A 19,681-nucleotide genomic window follows, 5' to 3' on the forward strand; every position below is an offset into this window, starting at 1 on the left:
AGAGCAGGTGAAGGAAAAGGGAGAGGGGGCCCTGTTGGGTCTTTGAGCAGAAGTGGGGTCTGGGGAGGCAGAGCCTGACTTAAGGTTCAGACATCTTACTGGGGAGAAGACGCAAATGCAGAGCAAATACAGATGGTCCTGGGTGGTGGCATCTAGGTCACGGGATGCCATCCTTGTCCGAACTGGAAGGCCTGCCAGCATGCAGCTAACCATTCTGGGCGGGCTGGAATGTGGGTTCTCAGTTCCTGGAGGAAGCAAGTGAAAGGATGGTTAAAAGGCAGCTCTGGGGAGGCGGGAGGCGTCTAGAGGATCTTGGGAACCCTATTTTAAGATTACACAATTCCATTTCTCATTTTCACTAATGCCCAGTGCTCAAAAGCCGCACATAGTGATGGACATCCACTGTGCTGTTCGGCGCACGTACGTGAGCTTCACGGAAAGCCCCGTCTCCGCAGTGCGCTCCGTGTTCAGGAGCAAGGGACGGAGAACAACACTTGCCACCCGCGGGGAGAAGTGGTCTGCTCGCTCTTAGCTCTGCTGCTTTGTTAGCACATCATTGTTCAATCCTACCCAGCTGGGGGGCGAGGAGGCCCCCTTGTGGCCATTCTTGTTCCTTGATTATGAGTCAGGATTTAACCCAAGAAGCAGAACCAATAGGAAAAGAGGGATCTAGAGACTGATCACAGCAATGGCCGCCTCAGAACGTGGGGCTTGGCTGGGCGAGAATCCAAAGTCCACAGAGCAGCCAGTCAGAAGGGAAGGTGACCAGGGCACAGCAGGCACAATCGGAAGTGTTGAGTGACCCGTGGAATGTGTGTCTCAGGGAGCATTGAGCCCTGCTTTTCCAACCACTTCAGTCAGGGAGGCTGAGGTATCTGGATACCCAGATCATCCAGTGTAATTTAAAGTCAAGTGACGGCTTCAGCTGTCTGCGGGAGAGCTTCACGGTGGTACTAAGATTAGTGTTTGAGTAACTAGAGTAACTCTAGTCAGGTCGATGGGCCTCAAAGCTACCACCCATTGTCAACTCCGCAGCTTTACACAGGCATCTCACACCATACCTGATTGCCAAATAACCATAACGAAGTCCTACTTCCACCTAATGCAGTATGACTCCTGCAGCCAAGGCCATCCTTTCCAGGTGTTCATGACTGGTTTCTCTCTGAAAAATAGATTCTGGAGGGAAAGCAAGCCTTGAATTGGGGCTGACAGTCTCACTGGAGCGTCCATGTCTTTTCCAACTTGAAAGCAGCAAGTCAGCGTTACTAGTCCATTAGTACATTTCAGGGCAGTTTAATGTCCTCAGTAAGGCTGGTTTAAAACTGGCAGATGAAGGCATTTATCACCCTTGGGTTAAAGGGTAAGTGCAGGTAGGATCCCTTTCAGATCTGCGGGACCTGTCAAGCCTGCTGGGGCGTTAACACTGGCCCTGGGACAAAGATTTCTGACCCAGCCAAACGGAAGCACGTGCTTGCTGTTGAGGGGCCTGTGTAAGCTGCGAAGAGCTGGAGACCAGAGGACCTTTTCCGAGGAGCCCAATCAAGGAGAACAGGCAACATTCTCAGTTTCCAGAAAACACCTTTGGGCCTTTTGACGACCTGTGATTATGAAACATGACTGTGGGTCACATGAGTTTACCAGAACCTCAAGTGTTTTTCAGTAAACATCTTTGTTAGCACTTAAAGGTCTCTTTACTTGCTTTATACGTTTTCTTTTTTAATTTCTTTTTTTTTTAAGATTGTATTTTTTTTTATTGTGTTATATTAGTCACCATACATAACGTTAGTTTTTCATGTTGTGTTCCGTGATTTCATTATTCACGTATAACACCCAGTGCTCTGTGCGGCATGTCCCCTCCTTAATACCCATCACCATCACCGGGCTCACCCCATCCCTCCCCACTCCCTTTTTTTCAATTTCGAAGCAGGCTCCATGTCCAGCGTGGAGCCTATCACAGGGCTTGAACTCACGACACTGAGATCAGGACCTGAACTGAGGTCAAGAGTCGGATGCTTTAACTGAGCGACCCAGCTGCCCCTCTTTTTTTTTTCTTTTTCTTTTTTTAAGCTTCATATTACAAACGCTCTTCCACAAAACATGTATTTCTCATCTGTGGTTGTCTTCCAACTTCCCGCAACTCTGACACTACAACAAAAATCAAGGGAAAACTTGAAGCAGTTGGGTTCCCAAACTTGGCCAGAGAGTAGAGACACCTGGGAAGCTTTTGAAGCTCCTATTGTCCCGAAGAGCAGTCAGAAGCTCCGGGTGGAACCCGGAGCATCGGTATCTGTTCGCGGCTGCCGGCTGACCTGAGCTTGGGAAGCACCGGCATGTGCTGACCGGTCGCAGGGTCAGGGCCCCCGCAAGAAGGGCAAGGACGCCGGGTTCTGGGGGAGACGGGATGAGCAGCCGGCTTCCCCGGGCAAACCCCAGTGCTGGAAATTTTCTCTTGGATGAGTGCCTCCGGGGCTTGGAGATGGCCGCTGCAGGGCGGCTGTGACAGAGGCCTGCTCCTGGACTGAATTCCGCAGGCTGGGGCCCATAGCCAGTCCAGGCCCTGCCTCTGACGGCCGCTGTGGTCCCACCTGCCTGCTCCCTTCTTCACATACCTGCGCGGCTCATCCGGGCTTTCAAACCTGCATCCCCTGGTCCACAGCCCCTTCCGCAGGCTGATCCTTCCCCATTTCTTCCTTTTCCAGGGAAACCCTCTGTCCTCAGGGGTTCTGTGAGTTCAGGTCCTGCAAGGTTTCTCTGCCACCGACAGCTGATCTCCTGGGGCCTTGAGGGAGCAAGAGCCCCTCAGACGCCACCTTGAACACCTGAGCCAATCCAGACCCAGAAACGGGGTGGCCGGGCACCATTTTCGCCCGCCTCTGCTCATGAGCCTGAGCACCAGGCCAGCCTGGCCAGGGGCATCGGGCCTCCTCCTGCCGATCGTGCTGCAAAGCGTGAGGGCGGCGGTCCACTGGGACCAAGGAGGATCGCAGCCTCATTTGCATATGTGACCTGAGATAGTAATTAAACCCAGGCGCCCCAGGTGTGAGAAGTAAGCACATTAATTCAGGAGCAATTAAAAGCCTCCATCACTAGCCACCACTGCCGACACTGACTCTGATGACAGTCGCTTTGCGAGGGGGACATCCTTGGGTCCAGCCGGCGCAGATTCCCGAGACCCTCAGCCTTTCTCTAGGACCTCCTGGTCCTGATCTGGAGAAGTGGCTGTGCAAGACCAAGCCCTAGTCTTTCTGTGTGTGTGTGTGTGTGTGTGTGTGTGTCCCTTCCCATGTGTACAGTTCAGTGGTGGTAAGTACAGCCAAAACATGGGGGCATCTGGGTGGCTCAGTCGGTAAAGCGTCTTGACTTTGGCTCAGGTCATGATCCCAGGGTCCTGGGCAGGTCCCTCACCAGGGAGCCTGCTTCTCCCTCTCCCTCTGCCTGCCGCTCTCCCTGCTCATACTCACTTGTGCGCTCTCTCTCAAATAAATAAAATATTTTTTTTTAATTTTTTCCTTTTTATTTATTTGATAGAGAAATCACAAGTAGGTAGAGAAGCAGGCAGAGAGAGAGACAAGAAGCAGGCTCCCCGCTGAGCAGAGAGCCCGATTCCGGGCTCGATCCCAGGACTCTGAGACCGTGACCTGAGCCAAAGGCAAAGGCTTAACCCACTGAGCCACCCAGGCGCCCCAAATAAAATATTTTTAAAAAAAGAAAAAATAGTATAGCTAAAACATTGGATATCATCATTACCTATTTCCAAAACTTTTCAGTGTCCCAAACAGAAGCGCTCTACTGGTCAGGCAAGGGCTCCCCGTGCCTCCATTCTACTTTCTGCCTCTATGAATTTGCCTATTTTAGGTATTTTGTCTAAGGGGACCCATATAATTTTTATCTTTTTTGGTGTGGTTTATTTCGTTTAGCGTGACATCTTCAAGGTTTATACATGAATGTGCCAACACTCTGTTCCTTTTTACGGCTGAATAATATTCCATATTGTGGGGGCCTGCAGACTTATTTAGTGGACCATGCAGCTCTTGATCTTGGGGTCATGAGTTTGAGCCCCATGTTGGGTATAGATAGAGCTTACTAAAACAAATAAAAACTTTAAAAATAAAATAAAGTGATTACATATTACAAGAATATTTCATTTTATGGATATATCACGTTTATTCACCTGCTGATGGACACTCAGGGCTTTTCTACATTTTGACCGTTGTAAACAGTGCTTCTGGGAACATGGGAACATGGGTGTGCAAATATCTGTTTGAGTCCAGGCTTTCTTTCTTTTTTTTTTTTTTAAGGATTTTATTTATTCATGTGTGAAAGACAGAGACCAAGAGAGCACCAGCGGGAGAGGGAGAAGCAGACTCCCCACTAAGCTGGGAGCCTGACATGGGGCTCGATCCCAGGATCTGCAGATCATGACCTGAGCCGAAGGCAGATGCTCAACTATCCGAGCCACCCAAGACTCCCTGAGTCCCCAGTTTCATTCTTTTGGGTACGTACTGATCGGTGGATGCTGGATCCTAGGGGAATTCTCTGTGTGACTTTCAAAGCACCTGCACACTATGTTCCGTGGGAGCTGCACCATTTTACTTCTCACAGTGATGGGCGAGGTTCCCACTCCTCCATGTTCTCATCAACATTTGTTCTTTCCCATTTTTTTAAAAAAAGATTTTTATTATTTATTTATTTCACAGAGATCACATGTAGGCAGAAAGGTAGGCAGAGGGAGAAGGGGAAGTAGGTTCCTGCTGAGCAGGGAGTCCGATGCAGGGCTCCATCCCAAGACCCTAAGATCATGACCTGAGCCAAAGGCAGGGACTTTAACCCACTGAGCCACCCAGGTGCCCCATCATTCCCATTTTTTTTATTAGGGTCATCTCAGTAGGTGGGATCTCACTGTGGCCTCCTGCATTTCCTTCATGAATTATGCCAAGCGTCTTCTCATGTGCTAATTAGCCATTTCTTACTCTTTGGTGAAATGTCTTTCAAGTTATTTGCCCACTTCTTTTTTTTTTTAAGATTTTATTTATTTATTTATTTGACACAGAGAGAGAGAGAGAACACAAGCAGGGGGAGCAGCAGGCAGAAGGAGAGGAGAAGCAGGCTCCCTGTTGAGGGACCTGCGCAGGACCCCGGGATCATGGCCGAAGGCGGACACTTAACCGACTGAGCCACCCAGGTGCCCCAGTTTTGACCAGTTTACAATGTACAATTCTGGTTTGTTTATTCCCAGAGTCTTGCAACCGCCCCCACCATCTAATTCCGGGGCCCTCTCATCATCCAGAAAGGAAACCTCGTGCCCACGGCAGTCACCCTCCAATGTACCCCGCAGCTCCCGGCGAGCCCTCGTCCGCTGGCTCTCCGGCACCGTACCCATTCTGGACGTCTCACGGAAGTGGACTCATACAGCACGTGGTCCTTTGTGTCTGGCTCCTTTCTCTTCCTGTAACATCTTCAAGGTTTACCCCCATCATGGCATATGCCATACCTCCCTTCTTTTTATAACGTTTCCTTGTATGGAGAAGACATGACCGCCTACACCAGAGGTGCGCCCTCAAATGTTGCCTGTATTTACTTAGGTCTTGGGTCCATTTGAGTTAATTTGGGGGTAAGGTATCACATATGGATATTGAATGCATCCATCAGCAGATGGACATTTGGACATCTGTCTATTCTGAACAATTCTGCCAGCTACATTCATGTGTAAGTGTTTGCATGGACCTATGTTTTCAGTTTTCTTGGGTCAATTCCTAGTAGTGGAACTGCTGGGTCATAGGGTGACTCTGTTTAACTTTTTGAGGAACTGCCAAAGTATGTCCCACAGCAGCTGCCCTATTTTACCTTCCCACCAATACTGGGAATGTAAAACTTGGAATTTTACACATCCACACCAATATGTGTTATTTTCTGGGGTTTTTTTATGAGAGCACACTAAGGGGTATAAAGTTACATCTTATTGTGGTTTTGGTTTGCATTTGCCTGATGGCTAGTGATGTTGAGCATCTTTGCATGTGCTTATTAGCAATTTGTATGTCTTCTTGAAGACGTGCCTACTCCAGTCCTTTGCCCATTTTTTAAAAAATATTTTATTTATTTATTTGACAGACAGAGATCACAAGTAGACAGAGAGGCAGGCAAAGAGAAAGGGAAGCAGGCTCCCCAATGAGCAGAGAGCCCGATGCGGGGCTCGATCCCAGGACCCTGAGATCATGACCTGAGCCGAAGGCGGAGGCTTTAACCCACTGAGCCACCCAGGTGTCCCCTTTGCCCATTTTTCAATTGGTTTGCCTTTTTGTTGTTGAGTTGTAAGAACTCTTTATATATTCTGGATGCTATCAGTAATGTAAGTTGTAAGTATTTTTGGTGCCATAATTAAGAAACCCTAGTCTAGGGGCGCCTGGGTGGCTCAGTGGATTAAAGCCTCTGCCTTCTGCTCAGGTCATGATTTCAGGGTCCTGGGATCAAGCCCCGCATTGGGCTCTCTGCTCGGCAGGGAGCCTGCTTCCCTTCCTCTCTCTGCGTGCCTCTCTGCCTACTCGTGATCTCTATCTATCAAATAAATAAATAAAATCTTAAAAAAAGAACGAAAGAGAGAAAGAAACCCTAGTTTAATCCAAGGACTTGAAGATGTAAACCTGTGTTTCTTTCTGAGTGTCAAGCTCTGGCTCTTGGACTTCGCTCAGTCTTTGGTCCATTTGAGCTCACTTTTGCTCACGTAAGCTGCTGCATGTGGCTGTCTGGTTGTCCCAACACCACTTGTTGAAAAGATGCCATTTTCACCAAAGTTGTAGCAACTGTCAACAGATCCCCATTGGAAACACGGTGTTTATGGAGAATGTACTCAGACTTTATGGTCACCACCACCCACCCTCACCCAGTCTTACCCTCAGCCCTGCCTCTCACTATCATTAAGAAAAGAGCCCTTAGGGGGAGTCAGGGCCTTAGCTGAGTTTCAGCGAGGCCAGGGCAGGGAAATTCAGCAGGAAACCTTCAACCTGCTGTCCCATATGGGACCCGGACTCCTGGCTTCACAGTGTAAAAATGCCTGTGGCCATGGGGCTAGAAAGGACCCCAAGCTCTCCCCCTGCTGCCTCCTGGAGAAGCTTCAGCAGCCCCTGGCAGGAGGGCAAGGTGCCCCTCCACCCACCATCCTAGGGTGAAATCAGAGCCAGGGCCAGGGAGAGGTGTGTGGGGCACGCAGTGTAAGGAGGAGCTTCGCCCCCATTAGTCCCTGGGCCCGCTCTAGGCTCTCATCGAGGTATTCCTTAATTGAGCGCAGGGCACCCTAGTGTCTGGGGGGTTTGGGCTCGCTGGCGCATGGGCGGGGAGTGGGGGTGGTGTTGGAAGGTTGGGGTGGGCTAGGGCACCCCGGGGCCGCCAGGAGGCGCTGTGGGAGCTGTCCTGAGCCCCGGGCCTCCCAGCCTCGCCCTGCGGACTGGCTGGACCCGGCGGCCCCTGCCCGGCTGGCTGGCCTCCCCGCCCTGCGCTCGACCCAGCCGGCTGGCTCGGGGTTGCGCTTCCGAGCTGACAGCGCCGGGCGGCTCGCAGGGGCTCGGGGCCAGAGCGACGGCAGCCCAGAGCTGTGGACAGAGCTCAGGGAGGTGAATGGAGCTGTCACTGGATAAAGGAAAATTCCTGGAGAGCAAGTCCTTGTCAACACCTGCTCTCCCTGGTCACCGCACGGGCTGTGGCGAGGCACGGAGGAGCCGGCCCGTGCAGGGCCGCTGCAGCGCCCGCCCTGGGGACATGGTCAGAGTGAGCTCTTCTCTGGCTTGCTTTGATCTCTGAACCTTCCAGGAGGCACCTCCCCCCCTCCCTCAGATTTCGCTGTTGACGACTTTTGTTCGGTGTTTTCAAAGTAGAAGGAACAAAAAGGAAACAGAGGCAGAGAGACTGAATGATGCACTCCCCCCACTCCCCACTCTGCTGTGCTGTCCCTAAAACCGAGCTCGGGGGACTAAGCAGTGGGTCTCATTTGGTCTGGCCGGCCACGGGGGCACAAAGCATTGCGCTATCAGCGGACGGCGGGGCCTCCCTCCAGCACAGCCGCGTTCAGCACTGCCAGGAAAACAACCAAGGAGGGCTGGGGTGGCATGTCCTGGTGGCTGCCTGGGGAGGACCCTGGAGAGAGCAGGGCCCAGGAGGCCGCATCGCAGCGCGCCAACCATGGGCACCCGCTTTGAAGGAAATCCGTGGGGTCTGAGCAGCATCGCTCATCAGAGAGCCCCCAAGGTCAGACGGAGGCCTGAGTTGAGGATTTCCCACAGGGGCTCCATCACACCCCTGTTTAGAGGGACGCTGGGGTTGGGTTTCTGGCCTTGCAGTCCGGCTCTGCCCTTCTCTGTGCCAGGTGGCTCAGCAACTCCACAGAAGGGGATGGGGAAACACCCAGTCTGGGGAACGGTGGCCGGAAATGGGGGTGGGAGAGTGATCAGACCCTTGGCTCTCTCCTCTTGGGCATCACGTCCATGCCCTTCCCTTGCTGTAATGCAATGTTGGACCTCATCTTAGCCACAGCATCAAGCGTCGGCAGCCTCCAGAGAAAAGAGGCTGAAATATTTGGCGGAGAGCCGCTGGGTTTAAAAGGTGCTCACAGGAGTCTGGCCAACACCTCCAGAAACCCTAGAACTATCAGCAGTGGAGAAATCTACATCCCAGAGCAAAATCTACATCCCAGACACTGGCTAAAACTCTAAGGCCTTGACCAATTTGGGGGGCTCTTGGTGTGGGTTGCAGTCCCTCCCCCTGAAATAAGGCCCCTGGCTCTCATTAACCCACCGACCAACACAGAACTAGTATGTCCATAATCAGGTTACCGCATCCAAAGGAAAGATAGAGTCTAGAATGGAAAGTAACCACTGACCTCAGATGTTTGAGACCCAAGAAAGCACACCCTTGCCTGTCCAGGTGTGCTTTGTCCTAACTGATACCTGCAAAGTAACAATGACAGTCTCTGTATAAGGTCTTGTCATGTTCTAAGTCCCTTTATACATATGCGGGGGTGGGGGCAGGGGACCTTGGAGTTGTTGGCACATGAGATTTGGAGAGCAAAATCCATTGGGAGTTGCGCATAACCAAGGGGGGACATGCCATCAACCAGCACTTGAGATCTCAGGACCCCAGTGTTTATATAATAGCATCGTCAACAACAACAGCCAAACTACAGAGAGAGCCAAAGTGTTCATCGAGTGATGAATAGCTAAAAAAGATGTGGTCTATGTATATACAATGGAATATTACTCAGCCATGAAAAGAATAAAATCTTGCCATTTGTAACGAAGTAGATGGAGCTAGAGTGTATCATGCTAAGTGAAATAAATCAGAGAAAGACAGATACTATAAGATTTCACTCATGTGGAATTTAAGAAACAAAACAGAAGAACATTGGGGGGAAAATAGAGGGAGGCAAACCGTAAAATAGATTCCTAACTCTAGAGAACAAACGGAAGGTTGATGGAGGGGTGGTGGGTGGGAAGGGGCTAGATGGGTGATGGGCGTTAAGGAGGGCCCTTGTTGGGATGAGCACTGGGTGTTGTATGAAAGTGATGAACCACCAAATTCTATTCCTGAAAGCAGCATTATGCTATATGTTAACTCACTAGAATTTAAACAAAAAAACTTGAAACAAACAAGCAGACAAACAAAGAATTCAGTTCCTTTGGCCCTTATAAGCAAAGGATGAGGAAGAGGAAAGGAAAGCAACTTTTCTGGCAAAGGTAAACCCCTTTCCCTAACAGCTTTCAGCAAAGGGAAGAAGGAAGGGGAGCTCCTACCAGAGGAGGACCAGTTCAAGGGCATGGGCAGGCCAGGCAGCTCGGTCCGGGTCCTGGCCCCTAAGTTGTCCCTCTGGAGCCTGGGAACAGTCAGGGCTGAGCACAAGCGGGAGTCTGGCCCCTCCATCCGGCTCTCTGTTCTTGCTGTGAAGTCCTGAGCAAAAGGGTCGTTAGTGGTTTTTCCAGGATTGGGGCAAAGCAGTGTGTTGATTTCGGGAAGCACCCAGCTGGGCCCCCCCAACCCCAGCACAGGTCCCCACGTTCCCAGGGAGCCTGCGGGCGCCTCTGGGGGCCAGCCTGTGTGCTGCTGCCTGCTGACCTAGTGTTGGGTAAGCTTCCTCTACCGTGACTCTGCCCCTGCCTGGCTGGTTTTGTCCTTGTCCAGCGGAGGTCCATCCTTCTGTCCTCAGTGACTCTGAGCTGCTTTGCCTGGAGCGGTGCCTGGCTTGCCTTGTCCTCCAGCTACTCCTCTCAACCTCTCCGCTTCCTTCCTGGCAAGGCTTACAGGAGGGTTTCTTCTCTGTGATGCTTATTACGGTTTCCCGCAAGAGCATGCAGAGTGATCTTTTCTGCCTCCTTTGGAAAGTCACGAGCCACCATGCTACAGTTGAAAATGGAGGAGCAAATGCGTGGGAATCTGAACCATTTTTCCAATAAGAAAAACACTGACCACCCTTCTGTTTCCAGGCACGAGAAGGGTTCTTGCTCTACTGAGCTCTCTGTCTCTCTCCTGGAATACGGCTTCCCCCAGAGGACCCTACCCTCTGTCCTTCCCACTGCTGGTCTTCCCGGCTTTCCATCTGTTGCCTCCCACAGACCCTCTGCCACCTGAGTCATCAGCCCCCAGCTGGGGTGGGGTGCAAGGCACACCCCCACCCCTGAAATGCCAACGTGTGAGTATCAGAGCTGGGATCGTGATGTTCTGGGCCCGTTATAGCAGCAAGACTGAGTAACGTTGGCTCGGATCTTTGCAGGGCAGAAACCTCGTGCGTATGACCTGTTCCTACTTATCCCATTGTCATCATGGGTTCCTACCATTCTTGCTTCTTCTTCTTCTTCTTTTTTTTTTTTCAGTTTTATTGAGATATAATTAGCATACCCAGGTCCTTTTTTTTTTTTTTTTTTTTTTTTTTTAAGGAAGCTCCACATCCATCCTGGGCTCGAACTCAGGACTCTGAGACCATGAGTAGGACACTCTACCGACTGAGTCAGCTGCGTGCCCTCATTTTTGCTTCTTTATCACAAGGGATTAGCTGAAGGAGTCGAAGGTGGAAGAAAGGTATGAGGGGGAGGCATCAGGCTACAAACAGGTTAAAGTTTGTGTTCTCTCTAGTATTGCTTTCCAGCGAACCCAACTTGTCCATTAGCTAATCGAGCAAGATAATGTCTTGCAGTCCTTGAACTATTACTATTTGTGCTGTTCTTTTTCCCACTTCCTTCGCTCCTCCCTTAGGAAGAAGCATCCACGTTGCTTCAAGAATATGACAGGTGCAGTAAGAATCTAAAGGCCAAGGAACGATCAATATCCCCCTTTGGGGGACTCAGCAGGAAAAAGCAGCAGGCCTTACGTCACTTCGAGAGAACTAGAAAGAGGACAGAGAGAGAGAGAAGGGGTCCCCACGGGCCCTGCCCAGACAATGGGAGCATCCCCAGGGCTGGGCAGGGAGAGAGGCTGAGGCTGGGGGTGACCTGAGAAGAGGGTGGAGAGCAGAGGTGCAGAGTGGGTCAGCCCTGGGAGCCCTTCCTGCAAGCAGCCCCGTCCAAGGGACCGTGTGAAGCATCTGGTATTGGGGCGGGGTGGGGGGTGATGTGCTACTTTCTGAAGGCTGCCCTAATGCAAATGATCACAAACTAGGTGACTGGAAACGACACAAATTTATTCTATCACAGTCCTGGGGTCCGGAGTCCAAGATCAAGGCCTCAGCAGGGCTGTGCTCTCTCTGAATACTCTAGGGGAGGATCCTTCCTTATCTCCTCTAGCGTTTCCTGGGCCCCTGAGGTGTGTAGGTGTATCACTGCCCTCCCTGTCCTTGTCACCACCCGGCCTTCTCCTCCCTGTGTGTCTCTTCTGCGTCTAGATTGCTCTCTCCTTGTAAGAACCCCAGTCATGGGATTTAAGGCCCAACCTAACCCAATGATAACATTTGCAAAGAGCCTATTTTCTTCTTATAGCAGTGTTATTTATTTATTTATTTTAAATTTTAATTATTTTTATTAACATATAATGTATTATTTGCTCCAGGGTTACAGGTATGTGAATCGTCAGGCTTACACACTTCACAGCACTCACCATAGCACATACCCTCCCCAATATCCATAACATAACCACCCTCTCCCTACCCCTCTTACCCCAGGAACTATCTGTTTGTTTTGTGAGATTAAGAGTCTCTTATGGTTTGTCTCCCTCCTGATCCCATCTTGTTTCATTTTTCCTTCCCTACCCCCCAAACCTCCTACTCTGCCTCTCAAATTCCTCATATCAGGGAGATCATAAGATAATTATCTTTCTCGGATTGACTTATTTCGCTCAGCATGATACCCTCCAGTTCCAGCCCTGTCATCGCAAATGGCAAGATTTCGTATCTTTTGATGGCTGCGTAGTGTTCCAGTGTGTGTGTGTGTGTGTGTGTGTACCACATATTCTTTATCCATTCATCTGTTGATGGACATGTAGGTTTTTTCCATAGTTTGGCTATTGTGGACATTGCTGCTATAAACATTTGGGTGCACGTGCCCCTTCGGATCACTCCATTTGTATCTTTAGGGTAAATACCCAGTGGTGTGATTGCTGGGTCATAGGGTAGCTCTATTTTCAAACTTCCTTTTTTTTTTTTAAAGATTTTATTTATTTATTTGACAGACAGAGATCACAAGTAGGCAAAGAGGTAGGCAGAGAGAGAGGGGGAAGCAGGCTTCCTGCTGAGCAGAGAGCCCGATGTGGGGCTCGATCCCAGGACCCTGAGACCACGACCTGAGCCGAAGGCAGAGGCTTAACCCACTGAGCCACCCAGGTGCCCCTATTTTCAAACTTTCTGAGGAAACTCCACGCTGTTTTCCAGAGTAGCTGCACCAGCTTGCATTCCCACTGACAGTGTGGAAGGGTTCCCCTTTCTCTGCATCCTCGCCAACATCTGTCATTTCCTGACTTGTTAATTTTAGCCATTCTGATTGGTGTGACGTGGTATTTCATTGTGGTTTTGATTTGTATTTCCCTGATGCTGACTGACATTGACCACTTTTTCATGTCTGGTGGCCCTCTGGATGTCTTCTTTGAAGAAATGTCTGTTCATGTCTTCTGCCCATTTCTTGATTGGATTATTTGTTCTGGGGTATTGAGTTTGATAAGTTCTTTATAGATTTCAAATACTAACCCTTTATCTGGTATGTCATTTGTGAATATCTTCTTCCATTCTGTCAGTTGTCTTTTGTTTTTTTGCTGTGCTTTTGATCTTGATGAAGTCCCAATAGTTCATTTTGCCCTTGCTCCCCTTGCCTTTGGCGATGTGTCTAGGAAGAAGTTGCTGCGGCTGAGGTTGAAGAGGTTGCTGCCTGTGTTCTCCTCAAGGATTTTGATAGATTCCAATCTCACATTGAGGTCTTTCATCTATTTGGGGTTTATTTTTGTGTGTCGAAGACCCTATTTTCAAATCAGGTCCCATTCATAGGTCCTAGGGGGCGAGGGCTTGGACATACCTTTTTGGAGGAAACAGTTCAATCCATAAGAGGGCCCTTCAGACAGAAGATGACAAACATTGATGCCCCAGGGTGCCAAACCTCTTATCTCTGGGAGTAGCAGCCAGGAGGCCAGTGTGGCTGGAGCAAAAGGGGCCAGATGGACGGCAGGGGAGAATGAGACCATAGAGAAAGCATGGGACCAGATCCCGTGGGATTTTGTGGGCCCCTGGTGAATCTCTGGATGAGTTGGAAGCCAGTGGATTTGTTTGAGGGGCGAAAGGGAAAAATCTGACTTAAGTCTTAAAACAATTGCTCTAGTGGCTCCACAGAGACTGGACTGAGAGTTGGTATGAGGAAGCGACTACCCTGATCTCCAGACCAGGATGGAAGCCCTGTGAGGTGTCAGAAGTGGTCAGAGCCTGGATCCAACAAATTGGATGTGGGGTATGATAAAAGAGGTAGATTGAGAATGATTCTGAGGTTTTGGGTCAAACAGCCAGAAGGATTGAGTTGCCATCAGCTGAGACAAGGAAATCCAGGAAGGAGCAAGTCTGAGGGAGGGAAAGCAGGAGGCTGGTTTGGGCCCTGGCTGGTCTGAAATGCCATGGAGATGAGGCCAAGGAGGCCCCCCGAGCTCTGAGTCTGGAGCCCTGGGAAGAGGTCTGGGCCAGAGCATGCGTCTGGGAGTCATTGGCACGAGCTTCCGTGCCAAGCTGTAAGCCCAGGGGCCACACACGGGCTGAATATAGAGAGAGAAGAGAAAAACCTGAGGTCTGGGCCCCGGGGCAGTGGAACGTTGGCAGGTTGGAAGACATTTTAGGGGAAACAGTCGCCTAAATTTCCCCCAAGTTTAAATATTTTTAATTGTTATATTTAACTCTCTATTTATTTAAGTGATCTCTACACCCAATGTAGTGTTTGAACTCCTGACCCCGAGATCAAGAGTCGCATGGTCTACTGACTGAGCCTGCCAGGTGCCCCAACCCATGGTCTATTCAACTCTTTAGATAATGAGGTTTTATTTTGTGTGGGATGAGAAATACGATTCTGCATTGACTCTTCCCCTCCCCCCACGTAGTGACAGTGGATAACTATTTCATCTAGAAAGACCCTTCCTGGTCGAATCCCTGGCTGAATAATTATTGATTAACCATTCCACCAGGCATCCATGTCTTCACTGGCAACCTTGCAATAGTGGACCAAAGTAATTGAAGACGACCCACCGGAATCAGCTCTCCCAAGTGCAGCACAGCCCACTTACCAGCCTCAAAGGAATGCCAAGCAGTTAGTGAAACGCAAAGTGTCAAATCTTCGGGGGGGCCTTCCAAGGTATTTGCTAGATCCAAAGTGAGGCTCTGCTCCCAGGAAAAAGTCTTGCATTGACAGGGAACAAATATTTGTGTGATGGACCAGTTATTATAGATAACTCTGATGTTCTTATCCTTTGCAAATAAATAAAAAGGTTGAGATTTTGAGTCAAGATGTGGATGAAGGAATCACTGTGCTCTTTTTAATGAGCATCAAAAATCGATTTGTGAAAAAAGAAATTGATTTGTGTTCCTCTGTAAGGGACAGGTTGACAAAGAGGCTATTGGCAAGAATCACAGTGATGTGGCTGAATGTATCCCTAATGCATTTCCTTAGTGCAGGGAACAGTCTTCTAGATACTAAATGCGTTTTCTTCTTTGGAATGATTTCTGGCATGTATGTGATCCCTTTAGAATTTTTGTGCTTTTGATGGGTTTCATTCATTAAAACATAAAATATTTTGTTATGAAAAGTCTTTTTTGATATTTTCCCCATTTCTTCAGCTTTCCTTTTTTTTTTTAATATGAAGGCACTTTTTTTTCTAAATTGTATCTATATTTATCGAGAAAGATTGCATTCTCAGTTTGAGAATTTAAGAATTATGTATTATCAGATAACTTATTGATAGTAAAATTAGGCTTATAATTCCATATTTATTTATTCAGTGCTGGAACATAGCATTAAACTAAAACACATTTTATCTGAACATGCTGTGTTGAAAAAGGAGATGTGTTAGCTAGACAATGACTGGTTTTCACTATACCTTATGCTATGTTATTCTACTGTAGAAATGAAGGCACTTTTTAGTGTGCAGTAATGACAAGGAGATACAACTTAGATGACTGATTTCTGAGATTTATAATGAAAGGAAGATGATTGTTAAAAACCAGTTTGCCATATTAGGAATGTATGTCATATCTATCGGACAAGCTGGTATTATTTGGAATAAGGAAATGCTGAAGGGTATCTGAGTAAGGCATTGTGACATTTATAATCGGAAAGTTCCATATCCTGAATCAGATCTTTGTCAACAAACGATGGTGACACCAAAATATTTGTGAAATTATTTGTAAGTCAGCCAAGAAGGAGCCAAATGATCCTATAAAGACTTTGACCTTTCAGACAAGCACCATTAAATAATGAACTGTAAAATAGAGATGACCATAATACATTGATGCATAATGACCATAATGTTCGTACCGTCTTAATAGTCTTGGCATCCATCAGAAAACCTATAACTTCCATGACATCGCGAAGAGGCTGTTTTGGACTCAGACCAAAATAATTTAATTAAACTGTGATATTTTACCAGATAAGATCCAAGAGTGAACTACTTTTTATTGCTGCAAGGTATAAACAGAATACATAAGTAAGGATGTAGGGGGTTAGGCAATTAAATCCCACTCGGTGGCGGGTAGTAGGGGGAAAGACCTTTGGCCAGGAGCAGTTACAGCCTTTGTGAATTTGAAGGTGAACCAACCCCATCTTTGGAAGATAAATTTCCTTTTCCAGAAATGGCCATGACATCTTTTTGTTGTCCCACAAAAGATACAAAAATAAACTATGAGTTATTTCCAACATTTGTTCAACTGAAGTTTTTTTTTAAGTTGTTTTTATGCTGCATATTTTGGTGTTTAGATGAGAAATCAATCTGCTAATTTCTCTGCTCAGAAGCCTCCAGAAATAATGTGATTTGGGCAAGTGGAGCTGATTAATGAACATGACCATGCGAAGATGAATAACTGAAATGTTTGGTTATCATGAAATTGAACTTTAGATAGTTGGAGGAACAATGACAAGATTTTATTTGTCTCAAATGCATATACCTTTTTTTTTTTTTTTTGCTGTTTATTTCCAATTAGAAAAATCTTACTAAGTTACCTAGAACAGAATTTAGTCCATCAAGATCTATCCAATATATGCCCAAGTATTAAAATATTTAGAATTGGGGCGCCTGGGTGGCTCAGTGGGTTAAGCCTCTACCTTTGGCTCAGGTCATGATCCCAGGGTCCTGGGATCGAGCCCCACATCGGGCTCTCTGCTCAGCAGGGAGCCTGCTTCCCTTCCTCTCTCTCTGCCTACTTGTGATTTCTCGCTGTCAAATAAATAAATAAATAAATATCTTTTTAAAAAAATAAATAAAATAAAATATTTAGAATTTTAAACATCACCATTATAGGGTTTGGATTTATATGAACATTTGGTTGTCCTGGAATGAAACCACAAAGTCTGTGCCTCTGGGGGCCCCCTCCCTGTCCCTACAGGCCTGAATTATTCTGTTATTTGATGACTGCTGCAGGCAGAGGTCATTCTTCACATGACTTTTGAATGAATTCGCTGTTTTGTACATATCTGGTTTCAGGTCATGAGACATGGGCGTGAAAGCCTCAAGGCTGAGAGAGGTCCCGTTGCACGTGTGTGCAGCGTCATGCTGGAAGACTTGTCCTGTGGCCGGAAGAGGGAGAAGTAGCTTGATTTCAAAGTCCACGAGCAGCCCAGAGAGAAGCCTCTGAGTCAGCATTCCCAGATGACCCTGCCCTCTTGCAGTGGTTTGTAATCTTCTTTGGGTCGTTGACTGCTCCCACCCCCCCCCCCGCCCCATTTCCCCACACACACACACACACACACACCAACCCCAGGGGGTCATGAACACCCTACATATCCTTGGCATCACAATCACATGTTGCCTTAGATGTTGGGGAAAGGAGCTTACTCTTGTCTCTTAAAATGTGGGCCACACCCTTTCTATCACTTTTTATTTTGTTTTGTTTTGTTTTGTTTTTAAGTAGGCTCCACCCCCAATGTGGGGCTTGAGCTCATAACCCTAAGATCAAGATTTGTGTGCTCTACTGACCAAGCCAGCCAGGAGCCCCTAAATCATTTTTCTTAAAATAAATGAGGGCTGGGGTGGCTCAGTGGGTTAAGCAACTGCCTTTGGCTCAGGCCATGATCTCAGGGTCCTGGGATCGAGCCCCAGGTTGGGCTCCCTGCTCAGTGGGGATCCTGCTTCTCTCTCTCCCTCTGTCACTAACCTTTGCTCATGCTTTTATATCCTGTACTTAGTGATGTAACACAGTTTAGAGCAGTGTCTAGTCTAGACTAACTAGTTGGTTCCACTCCTGTTACTTGCTCCCACCCCTCCCCTAAACATTTGTTCTGCGGCTCTGTGGTTCTAGGAACCCCCCACAAGGGAGTCAGGAAGCTGGGACTCTAGCCCAAGACTAAGGGGAGGCTCCTTCCCACCTTTGGGCATCTGTAAAAGGGAAGGGATTTGGATTAGTTAGCAGTTCTCAGTGTACCCTGTTTTGGGGTCCGTGAGGTCAAAACCATTTCACAACAAACCTTGCTATTTGCCTGTATGGCTCTCATTCTCTGGCAAGTGCGCAGTGGGGTCTGGCAGAGGCTGTGTGGCCTGTGATGACGTCGTTGTTCAGACAGCATGTGGGTGTGTGCTTGTATGTTCTTGTGTTTTGTTGACGTGCTACATGTTGGAAGGTAAAACACACCCAAACAAGAGTTCTTTGGTTTATTTTCTTAGTTTCCTTAGCTCTAGTGGAGTACCACAAAGTGGATGGATTAAGACAATAGAAATTTATTCTCACAGTTCTGGAGGGCAGAAGCCCAAAGTCAAGGTGTTCATAGGGTGGCTTCCTTTTAAAAAAAAAAAAAAAAATTAAGAAAAATTTTTTCAAGATTTTATTTCTTTATTTGACACACACACACACAGAGTGGGAGAGCACACAAGCAGGGAGAGCAGTGGACAGAGGGAAAAGGAGAAGCAGGCTCCCCACTGGCAGGGAGCCCGATGTGGGACTCGACCCCGTGACCTGAGCCAAAGGCAGATAGATGCCTAACTGACTAAGCCACCCAGGCGCCCCCTTAAAAAAATTCTTTTGAGAGAGAAAGAATATGCACCCAAATGCAAGTAGGGGGGTGCAGAGGGAGAGGGAGAGAGAATGAAAGGCAGGCTACAAGCCCAGTGCAGAGCACCGTAACTCCAGCACCATGACCTGAGCCCAAATCAAGAGTTGGACACTCAACTGATTGGGCCACCCAGGCCCAGTTTATTTTATTTTTTAAAAAGATTTTATTTTTAAGTAATCTCTACATCCAACATGGGGCTGTAATCCAGGGGTCTTGGGATCAAACCCTGTGTTGGGTTCCCTGCTCATTGGGGAGCCTGCTTCTCTCTCTCCCTCTGCCCTTCCCCCTCACTTAGGTGCATGCTCTCTCTCAAATAAATACAATCTTTAAAAAATTATAATAATAATAATATTTAAGATCTTGAGACCAATGTGTTTATCTAGATAATTTCAAGGGTTCTACCCCGATGAAATAGTGTAAGATTCTAAGGTAAATTTTAATGGATTCAGAGGTGGCTTCTGTTAACCTTGTATTTTTCTCACCTTCAGGTTTTTTGATATTTGTATCTTCACACCATCCTAAGGGGCTGAAACAGCACTAAAGGCCTTGGCTGAATGGGACAACTGGTATATCATTTTTTGGTTACTTCCGTGACTACTGTGCTACTGATTTGCAGATGTTTCTAAGATGTTTCTAAGGATCAAAATATCAGTTTATTTTTTCAAAAGATTTTATTTATTTATTTGAGAGAGAGAACAAGCATGAGTGGGTGGGGGAGGGGGAGAGGCAAAGGGAGAGGCAGACTCCCCTCTGAGCAGGGAGCCCCACTCCGGGCTCCATCCCAGGACCCCGAGATCATGACCCAAGCTGAAGGCAGACTCCCAACCGACTAAGCCATCTACGAGCCCCCAAAATATCAGTTTAAAAAAATGTGATATAGGGGCACCTGAGCGGCTCAGTCGGTGGAGTGTCTGCCTTCAGCTCGGGTCATGATCCCAGGGTTCTCGGATGGAGACCCACATTGAGAACCTGCTCAGCAGGGAGCCCGCTTCTCCCTC

This window comes from Mustela erminea, chromosome 10 (assembly GCF_009829155.1).
Source record: "Mustela erminea isolate mMusErm1 chromosome 10, mMusErm1.Pri, whole genome shotgun sequence".
Taxonomy (NCBI): Eukaryota; Metazoa; Chordata; class Mammalia; order Carnivora; family Mustelidae; genus Mustela; species Mustela erminea.